This window comes from Rhopalosiphum maidis, chromosome 2 (genome assembly GCF_003676215.2).
Source record: "Rhopalosiphum maidis isolate BTI-1 chromosome 2, ASM367621v3, whole genome shotgun sequence".
NCBI classification, from domain to species: domain Eukaryota; kingdom Metazoa; phylum Arthropoda; class Insecta; order Hemiptera; family Aphididae; genus Rhopalosiphum; species Rhopalosiphum maidis.
Genome location: NC_040878.1, coordinates 44,446,251 through 44,458,586, shown reverse-complemented (window position 1 = coordinate 44,458,586; position 12,336 = coordinate 44,446,251). Strand labels below are relative to the sequence as shown.

Here is a 12,336-nt window from a genome sequence, read left to right as displayed (position 1 = left end):
AATTACAAAATATGAACTATAAGAAAAAAATTAGTTATATAATATATTTGTAAATTATAATTGGTATTATTTATTAAAATCTATAAAAAAATTATCATTATTATACTGTACTAAGTGTACTATACTACTATAATATATTTATTATTTATGTATTAAGTGGGTATGTAACTCTATGTACAATTAAAAAATATTAAATTAATTTTTTTGCGTAATGTTTGCAACTTTCAATGGTAGAGTACTTTATACTTAAAATATGTTTCATAATCTTCATCGAACTGTTTGATTTTTTCTTCACTCCATTCGTCTGACTTAAATATTATATTGTTTTCTGTTGGATCTTCAAATTAATAAAAATTTCCAAATTTAACCAGTAGTCAATCGTTTAACATAGATACATAGCATCAATTATATTGTTAGATCTGCCATCTGGGCCCGACCAGAAGGTCAGGCGTTTCAAAAAAATTACATTCTATACTCCTTAGAGTGTTCCCCTCCACGGAAATCTTTAGTAAAAGGCGAAAGATTTTTTCGATTTGAAAGGGAACCAGAGTTGTGAGACAATCATCGTTCAGTTCATTATATACGATTGCACAGGTTACGATACCATGTAGTAAGTGTTAATCACACCTTGTATTCCCTATTTCAAACACAAATCTGTCAGTTCATACGTACTGACCATTACCAATGCAAGCTTTTAATGTCATCTCGAAAGCCGATCGCAAGAATCGTTCGGCATGGTGCGCTTAAAACGCCCTGCTATGGTAATAAAATTACGTCGGTAAATGATTTAACCTGCAAACGCCATCTACTGGCTGTTTGTTGGGGTATTGGTGTGCCGTGGACGATGATATCTAGTAAGTTGGCGACGAATGATCTAAATAATAAAATTACAAGAATGTAAGGAATAATAATACCTGTAACGTTAATAACGTAATACAGCGACGTTGTTACGACGATAATTTTACGATGGTGATTCTTTCTGTGTTATCAAAATTAATTATAAATTGTAACTGTATTCATAATAATTGTTAATTATTATTGTGCAGCTCGACAACTGTAAAAAACATTTAACTTAAAATATAAAAACGCTCTCGAATCTCATACAGGATGTGATAATGAGGTTAATAAAAGTAAAGTTTATGCGTTATATATGTAACATTGATAATTAATAACAAATGTAAGACAATTAAGTTATTGAGTAAGGCACGTTGTAGTCCATTACTATAAATGCATAGAATTATTATAATTGTATATTTGTTTATGTAATATGAATTATAGGATTTTAAAGCTATTGATAAAATTTAGATAAAACAATGCTATACTTCACTTTTATCTAGGTACTAATTTATATGGATTAATCATCATCTAAATTGTTTGTTTTTTTTAATTATTATAAACTATTTATATTTTTTATTAGTATTATAATATAGCAATATGTGACTTAAATAAATACAATAATTAATAAACTACTAATCACAAGATCACAAGGCCATAACGTATTTGGACTAATTGCTTTTTCATACTCTGAAAAATGTCATTATTTTTAGGCGAGTTGTGTAAAATATGTTCTGTCTGGTATTATATGATAATGAGTTTGAGAGACCTTATTAATGTATAAAGTGTTACTATGTATTACTAAATTATGATCTAAAAGATGACATTGGATTTATTTCTTTAAAATCTTAGGATCGGTTTATACTTTATATAGAGTGAATTAACAAGAATGCTAACCCTTTTTTCAAAGTTAAATTTGTTTAAAATCTGTTTTGAGAATTTTTAAATACACTTACCTTAAGATCATATTTTAAAATTATTGAAACTATTTGTCATTTAAGGAAGGTCCTACGAAGATATAGACTTTTATTTTTCAAATGACAACTCCCTTTTTGAACAGTAAAATATTTAACAGATAACTGTTTTTAGTATATTTCAAAATCAGAATTTGAAAAATTCATTATTAATTGAAAAAATTAAAATTACCATTGGGGTACAGTAGATAAAATGGGGGCTTGGTGAATCATTATATATATTGTTTATCTACTACAATCTCATTATTAGAATATTTTACGAAGAAAAATTAAAATTTACAATTTTTTTTTAATTGAATGAACTTGTTGCTGATGTGTAATTGTATATGAATATATTTTAATATTATTTTATTTTTTTAATACATTAATATTTACTGCATTATTTAATCATATTTGTGATATTCACATCATAGTTCCGTATTTTTGTTAAAATAATAGAGAAAAACAAAAATATTTCAATATAATTATTATACAGGTAGGTCGCATATGCGCAAGTAGGGAACTGCATTTACAATTGTCATAGGAAAAATTATTATACTATGAGAACATTTTGAGAAACTTAGATTCAGTTGGGTGGATTACCCTCCTCCCACTAAAATAATCCACTCTATTTGCACCTCGTATCTATCATATTTACACTAACTATTGATTAATGCTTTATTAGTTAATTATATTACTATAATATATTCTATAATATATACTTTAATTATAATTTATAGATAAAACACACACACAGCAAAAACCATTAAAGATGCCAGTAATATATTATAACCACTCGAAAATTAGACTATAGACCTCATAACATTTTGCAGCTATGCGACAGACATTGATATTGCAACAATGGTTTTACTTAAACGGCAAGACTTTTATAATATATCAACAGCAACAACATAATATAGAGCACATTATTATTATAGTAAATTGAGCCATCTGTCAAAATCAATTTATTACCGTCAGGGATACTAAATCGCAACAATTAGCCACAAAACGTTCGGTGTGTCTTTGGACCCCAAACACACTATCTCTGTATATACATAATATATAAATACGCTTCAATTCGTATGCCACGTCCTCCCTTGACAGTAACACACACACACACACACACACACACACACAAACACTGACACACATATAATATATAATATAGCCTGTAACAGCGCACGGTAGGCCTTTGCTGTTTGGTGGGATTCGCTGTAAATCGTAACGCACAGTGCGCGTGCGTGCGTGCGTATATATATATATTTTTTTTTCACTCTCCTTCGAACGGGACTATAAAGATAGGATATCATCAATCATCCTATGGTGGGCGGAGGGAACTGTCGGAGGGACACACATAGACGAGAGAACATCATACACCACTAAGTGTGACTCAACGCCACTCTTTGCCCTAGGCTCAGACATCTGCAACGTTTTTGGATTTCGAACAATTGACGAGATCAAGACTCACACAAACCTATATATATATAATATATATTTATGTATGTATGTACGAATTTATTTATACATAGTACCTATATACTATTATATAATTAAGAGTAAATCACAGACAATATTGTTTCACTTTTATACCACTCAACTCATCGCGAAATACTACTTCTTAAATATGTATTATAATTAATACAGATAATCATATTTTGACGTTTAATTGGCTATTCAAAATTATTTTCACGGGCACACGATTTGTTCACATAGTTTAAATTATCTATTAACAGAAATAAGGTGTACATTTTAAAACGCATTTTTCAATTTGGTTTTATAGTATTAATTGTACATTATTAACATCATTTTCTAGCAATTAATTTTCATAATACATCACGATTTAAGATGCTATCTTAAATCGTGTAATATATTAATATGTTAGAATATATCGCATATCGCTTCAACGTTATCGAATACCGAGAACAATTATTTTAGTTTTAAAAGTGTGGTGTATGCTGTATGATGATTCAATTTAAATATATATTAAAATTTTTATGATTACACAATAATTATATTATATTTGGTAGATATTTTATTTTCCGAATAATAGTACCAGTGTACCTCATATTTCGTTTATTACTCAAAACGCGAGATGTCGTTAGATGTTTAGTTTGAGTCAATACTGTAAATGTCGATATTATTCGAACATGATATTGAACAATGTTTCCTAAATCCATTATTAAGAAGATGACTGTTTATTACCACAAAAACAAAAAATTATTGCAATAACTGAGTGCTGACGATGACAAAATAAGTATTAGATACGTAATATTAAATGTCAAAAGTCAAGGAGAAGGATATTATAACATGAATGAATATAGTTGAAATTTATAACATGATAAACCTTGAATATATTGTTTTAAATTTAAATATTATCATTAAATAATATCCTGTACGTAAAATTTAAAAAAATGTATCATGATTATGTTAAAATAAATAAGTATTGAAAAAGTAACAGTATTCAATAAAATATGTAGTATGACATTGAAAAGTGATGAATGTCATTGAATGTATATAACGTACATGATATATAATATTATATAATATTTATTTGCATTTTATATTTTACTATATGAAATTCAAATTAAATTATATCAATATTATATAATTGATTAACAATTATTATACTTCAAATATTAATTTATGATTAGGTTGGGTTATCCATAAACTTAAGTAGGTATACTTTTTATTTCAAATATCTATTTAATAGTTATATGTATAGGCTTAACGTTTACATGCTGTTAGGTAGGGCGGGACCCGTTTCGCCCAAAAATGACCCTCTCCGTTTCACCCGGGTACCCGTTTCGTCCAAATTTTATTTTAATACCATTCCCGTTTCGCCCAGAGTAGTTTAGACCAATTTAAAATTAAGTTGGCAATTGTTCAGTCAAATATTATATTTTAGGGAACGTTATAAAACCTATAGTAATAAAATTACAGTAATTGAGTTAAGAAAATAAAGCCAAAAGAAATATCGTTTATAAATGATAATATATAAAATCGATAGCAGATAACACATAAGAAATCCAGTCGTTATCGAATTAAAATCGATCAAAATCTATAAAGCGCACCGAAAAAATTATGCCTACGAATTTATGAACGAGCTGCATCATCACTGTAGCTTATCTTATCTAATATAAAAGGTAACTAACCATAAAACAAATTACATACTTAAAACTTATAAAAGTAATGAACAAAAAAGATTATCAACTTTGATTGTAGTGCGTATATGTGACATCGACGTGTAAACATATCACAAATTTTATTAAAATGGCTATGTTTTTAAAAAATAAAAGAGACAAAGATATGGTAATGTTTAATAATTATAAATACAATTTCGGTTCAAATAACGTAAATACATGTGAGGTTTGTTGGTTTTGTGTAAAACGTTCGTGTTCTGCCACGTTGTATACCTTTGGTTCTAAGTTGTAAATGAAAAAAATATTTTACTATCTGATCAAGATCACCACAATCATATGCCATGCAATAATTCAGATATAAACCGGCAAATGGTGAGTATAACTTGTAAACGAAAAGCTTCGGAAGAACTTTTTATACAACCAAAAAAAATTATTTTAAAAGAATAAGCACAAAACTTTCAACTTTCTGATGGCCTAACATCAAACGATTTTAATACAATTAGAAAAGTAATTTATAGAAGTAGGCGTAAAGTTCTTCCTGTGTTGCCAAGTAATATAATTGAAGCACACATGGCTTTAAATACATCTGAAACTGTAACCTCAAAAAACGAACCAATTGTTTTAATAAATAATCAAGAAAAAAATGTTATTATTTTTTCTTGTAAGACTAATTTAACATTTTTAAGTACAGTAGACACAATTTATATGGATGGAACTTTTCCATATTGTGCACGATTTTTTACGCAAATGTTTACCATTCATGGTTTTCAAAATGGACATTATATACCGTTAATTTTTTGTCTACTTCCCGATAAAAAGTATGAAACATACTTCTATACGCTTAACGCAATTATTGATAAATGTAAAGAAATTAATTTAAATTTTTCACCTAGATATATAACTATTGACTTTGAACTGGCTATACACTCAGCTGTTAATGAAATATGGCCTATGTCAAAAAGGGTTGGATGTCGTTTTCATCTAACACAGGAGTGGAATAGAAATATTCAGCAGTATGGTTTAACAACAGAATATAAAACAAATTCGGACATTGTCAAATGGATTAAATACACTTTTGGTTTATTATATTTGGACTCTGAATAAGTATCTGATTGATGCCAGAATGCCCAACTGATGAAAGAGTCACAAAATATTGTGATTATTTAGTAAACAATTATATTTCTGAGGATAGTACATTTCCTCCTTATTTATGGGCATGTAATTCAGCAAGTATTCTACTTACGACAAATGCGTGCGAGTCGTTTCATTCGTTCTTCAATGACCATTTTTATTCTAATTCTCCATCTATCTTAAGTTGGTTAAATGTTATGAAAAATTTCGTCCAAACTGATATGTATATAAAAATCAATAGCGTTAAAATACCAAAGACCAAAAGATGCAAATATAATTAAAAGGAAAGTACACAATCAAAAACAAATAACGAGGTACCGATCAAATGATATTACTCGTTATGAATTCATAAAAAATATGTGTAATAATTTTAAAAATAAAGTGTATATTAAATATTTTTAATATATTTATTATATAAATATATTTTGAACGATTAAAATCGATTTTATTATACGAGTATATGTAAATTTTTATTATGACGTAAATTTGATTTTTAATGATAAGTGTTTATAAATGTTGTGGACTAAATTTTAAATTTGTTAAATTTATTACTATTGTGAAAAAAAAAATTTTGGAAAAAAAGAGTATTGCCTTCTCGAGGTGTTTTCGCTAAATAATACTCAAATATTATAATTATTGCCAACTTAATTTTAAATTGGTCTAAACTACTCTGGGCGAAAAGGGTGTCATACGTACATTTATTAAAAATTCACAATAATTTGTATATGATATATTAATTTAATTTCCGAGTTTCAGACAATAATGCAATATAATATAGTTAATAAAATTCGTATTATCTTTGTCAAAAGACTACCGAATATTATAACTTATAATAATGAGTAATGAGTAATGAATATTCGATTTATTTTTAATCTACAACCTTTATGCCTTATGGTTGACTCATGTTTTCTTTAGTGCACAATCAACCAAAATAATATTCTAGACGTATACAATTATGTAACTATTACACGATATAAATTTAATTTACAATAAAAAATATAGCTTATCATAAACATCAAAGTTAATGTTAAAATTATTAAAACTTTATAAAAAATTGTAGTTATTCAGTAATTGTTCAGATAATATGTGGCTACTAACTATAATGATCATCAATCATATAATTTACTTTGAAAATTAATAGAATATCATTATATTCTGAATAGGTACGATTTAAAGTAATGGCGTTTATTTATAGTAAGTTAGTTTTTACTTTTTAGTATATTGTTTATATAAACAAAGTACATGTTTTAATTATTAGTACTATAAAAATATTCTACTAAATAAATGTCTTCTAACAGTTTTAACTTGTAAGACTCATATGATCAAAAAAAGGTACATATAATGTAATATAATGTTTAGGCAAAATCAAAGATATGAATTAGATATTCTAAAGCGTAAGACACCATATTAATAAATATTAAAATTATCATTTATCATTATTTTATTATAATTATTAATTACTATTCATTTAACCAACGTTTGAAAATATTTTTGTAATAATTTACATGTTTCTTTTATGTTTAGACATTTTAAGTTTAAAGTAATTAGAATAATAGAATATGTAGTATTAAAAATGTCGATAAAAGCAAATAACTAGTTTATAAAATGGTCTACATATTAATATCTATCTTGCAGTTAAGTTATTTCGCTTTTCATCACAATAGAATAATAAAATATGACAACGTTTAAGCTCCAGCTTAACTTAAAATATATATTTCAACCAAGAATATCATATATTTGTTAGCACCATTAAATCTGTTCAAGAGCAATCATTTAATGTATTTCAGTATTGTGAAATTATTCGTGCCGCTTAGCATCTGTTTTAATTTTAAACCTAACTAATGTTTTTAACCTCAAAAAATTTTTGCTTACTTTTAATAAAAATACTCATACTGAAATTAACTAGGTATATGAAATTTTTATTTCAGCTTATTGGCATAAACTTCAAAAGTGAGAGAATGTTATCACTGTACTATAGAGTATAGTGAACAATGTAAGTTGTAAGCATTCGATTTACATTTCATGTGTAGAATGTAATATCTAACTATAAAATAAAATATATTTTGTAAAAAGTATCACCTAGTAAGTATCATTCAGTGGTTTGCCTGTATAGAGTAACGTAGTTAGGGGAATTTATATGATAGTAGTTATACAAGAAAGGATTTATATTCCTAGTATTTCTTATGGGCAAGTTTTCTGTAGGTAGGGGTTGAATATTCATCAAGTGAAGATTTTATATTAATAAAAAGACAGGCATTTGGTTCATAAATCTAGAATGATTATTAATATATTATAAATAATACTATACTCTATATATACGGTTGTTAATTGTATAGATGGGTTAGCTTGTGTTGACGGGGATTGTTGATTTGTGAAAGTTAATGTTCATATTCTTAACCAAAACATAACATGATTTTTAATAAATATAAGAAGAAAACACACATAATTTTACAAAATAATACAATATTTGATATAAATATAAATATAAATTTTACATATCGAGCATGCATTATTTTGATATTTTTACATAAATATTTCTTTTATTACTTTTTAAAATATAATACTATGTACTGTAATATCTAAAAAAATATACATTTTTACTGTTATTCTTTGTATTTATTTAATAATATATTTTTGATGTATATGATTTTATGATTTTAAATAAATATATTTATTTTTTTTAATTGATACATTATTATCTATTTACGAGAATTTCAACTACTCCAATGGAAAAATCCTTTTTAGATCATAATATGTATACATAAAAACCTTAACAACATTTATTTTATAAGTAAAAGGTACTCGTTTTACGTAATATTAGGTATTTTTTTTTGTATTTTTATAGTATTTATATATATAATATGTATGTTATTTAAAATATTAATTTAGTTTATATGATATTAATAAAATTTAAAAAAAGTTGACTATAATTATTTAATATCATTATACTTTAAAATAATTATTTAATAATTGTCGATCAATATTAAGGGAGTCAAATAGTTTTAGACCTATCTATATCTGTATCTATATCTATATCTATATCTACTTCTCCATCTTTTTATTAATTCATTAATTATTGGTAGACAGGTCTACAAATGGCGCTTTACCCTAAATAGAATTCAAATTCACACAATTTTCATAAGATAATATAAATACAATAATTTTGCTTACATATAGTTTGAATTCAATGTTATAAAAATTAAAATAATATTGATAGTTAATTAATAGTTCATATAATCTTTGAAATAATAAAATAAGGTTAGTTGTAGAATACTAATAATATAATACTATTATTCTCTCGCTAAATTTATTTTTTTAATAGTTTCTTATTATTAGGCTTAGGGACTTGTTGCTCTAAAAAATACGCACAAAAAATGGCAAAATATTATGTTCTAAAATATGGACCTAAAAATAACCGTATATGCACTAAGATATGGCCCCCTTCCCCCCAAAAAATAGGTATAACAAATATGTGGTAAAATTAAATATTTATTTTATTAGAATTTATATTGTATATTAGAATATTACTTTTCTAATATTCTTGTTTTCTAATAATATTTTTAAAATTACACTACACAATAATTTATTTCCTGATGTTTTCAAACGTAAATCTACGACGATTACTTGGCTGTTAATTTTTATACACGAAAAAACTTTCGACATCTACAGACAACATTGGAGAGTATATACATAAAATTAACTAGAACCTTTCATATCTTCAACTTCGCCGCTTAAAATTTTTGAAATTTTTAATAAAGCTTTGTAACCAGGATTTTTTAAATTTTAACCTGAGTTCCTTCAAGCATAGGAAAAAATTTAACAATTTGTATTTGTAATTCTATGAGAAAAAGTTTATCTCTATAGCGATTAATGATTAAAAAGAATTTTTTTTGAAAACACATTCTATAACTGAAACTATAAAGACTTTTCATTGAAGGTTATGGCTTTATAATGCCTTTCATTATAAAAATCGTTAGTAGGAAAATCGTCAGTTTAGATGTTGGCGGAAATGCCGTTCAATTGCCATTAATGTATGTGAATTTGTCAATTACAATAGGTGTTTGAATCGAGCAAACTACTTGTATTTTAAACTTAAAATATATATTCCAACCAAGAATATCATACATTTGTTAGCACCATTAAATCCGTTTGAGAGCAGTCTTTAAGGTCTATTAACTATAAAATATTTAAATAATGTTAAATTAAATGTCTTTTAATAATTATTTCACGTAGGTATCTATATTTTGTTGCTTTACATGTAGTATGTACTATGTAGTGTATTTTTTTAAAACAAAATGTAAAACATTAATTTTTTTTTTTAAATATATATCAATAGTAATTTAGTTCAAATATTATACATTAATATTTATAATTTGTACACACAATAATATAGTAAAGCAATATATGATGATTAAATATTCAAGTTCAAATTCGTTTTAATATTTTTTCAAATTGCAGTATTTACAGTATTTACAGCTATATGTATTACTTATGTAAGCATTATATATTATATTATACTTTATCTAGTTAAGTATATGTATAATCATTAATTATACATTTATAAATACTATTACTATTACTAAATACTATTTATAATCAATGGTATAATATACTATAGTATACTATATTACTATAGTTATAATAGCCAAACAGTATTATATTACCAAATTCAACCCCGTTATTTTTTATACTTAACCGCATTCCCATGAACCCCACCATAGTCCATAAGTCCTAAGAAAAAAAAACCACGATTATTTGGTATCAATAAATATTATAGATAAATTTAATTGGTAAGAAGTAACTCAGGCGTCAAAATGAAATATTAAGCGCGCTCTAGTGGAAAAACTGAACAAAGTAAAGATTTTAAGAACACAATATACTCGTATTAATGTGGTACAATCATATTAAGTAAGTAGCTAATACTCTAATAGATAGAGCACCTAACAACTTGATACAGAGACGATACTTATTTACTTTTTGAACACAATTTCAATTTTGAAAATTGTTTAGATTTTATTAACCACATGAAAAATCCATTCGAAATTTAGGTATTACTTTACTGTTTTATCATGATTAAAAAAGCAAATGTAATTGTATAATGATTTAAATGTCTACAATTTACATTTACTTAAAAACCAAATACTACACTTATTGATTGCTACTTCTCAAAAACAACAAAACATATAAACTTGTAATTTAGAGTTTAAGACAGAATAAATCTACTGGCATTATTTTTTTTTAATGATTTATTGCGACCAACGCCGTACAGGATCCGACAGTTTTTATAAATAAAAATATTGTTTAAAATAGTATGTTGAATCAAATAACTGAAGGTATTAAATACTCGTAACTCGGGTTTTACTCAAAAATTAGTACTTTACTATTACATAAATGATATAATAATATATACTAATCAGTTCCTGCAATTTTTGCGCATAACAATTCCTACTGCAATACTTGTCCACATAAAACGGTTCTTTCGTATAAGCATTATCGTGAAGCTATATTGAATAAACACTCAATAATAACAAACTTTTTTATTTAACTATCATTACTATAATGGTTAGAAATTATCATAATTAAATTTTTATATATATAAATCACTGTTCTTTAAAAATAACAAAAATATAATTGGATAACTATTTCGTAAAGGTAGGTATTTTCTAATTAAATTTAAATTTAAAAAAATAAACTAAGACACGATTATTTGTTTTGTATTTACTGATTAAGTAATAGATAGTCACAATTAGTAGGTACGTAATAGTTTATTATTGTAATTTATAGATAATTTAAATAGGTATATATAATAAATATATATATATTTATTAAGTATATGAAAATTGAATTATGAACAAACTAATATTTTATTAAAATGTAATCTTAAATGAACAAAATACACCAATATATTGATATATTCATGTCAATAAATATAATTTTTATTTTAATATAAAATATTCCTTTATATTCCATAATTAGTTATAATGTAAAATTCATGCGAATATAAGTATAAAAAATGTGGGCAAGTATGCGTACCGTGGGATCTACTATCGAGTGGGGAGGGGGGCCTGTAATGAAAGTATTAAATTTGGATTCAATGATATATCATTTTATACGAAAAACGATTCTGAGCGGAGACATTCATCCAGCCTAAGATGTTTTACATTATATATGTATTATTATATTAATATACTTACTGCTAAGACTAAATTATAAGTTTAATTTATTTCAGCGATGATGCTTCGCTCAGAATCTAACATTTTATTGATTTCTAATGAAAA

The 12,336-nt window shown here is 25.3% G+C and overlaps 1 non-coding gene across 1 annotated transcript; it reads right to left on the bottom strand.

Moving 5' to 3' along the window:
* Positions 1-430: 430 nt before the first annotated feature.
* LOC113555335 lies at positions 431-553 on the bottom strand. The gene has a single exon (XR_003405359.1). It is a non-coding gene; the product is annotated as a U5 spliceosomal RNA (small nuclear RNA).
* Positions 554-12,336: the final 11,783 nt, after the last annotated feature.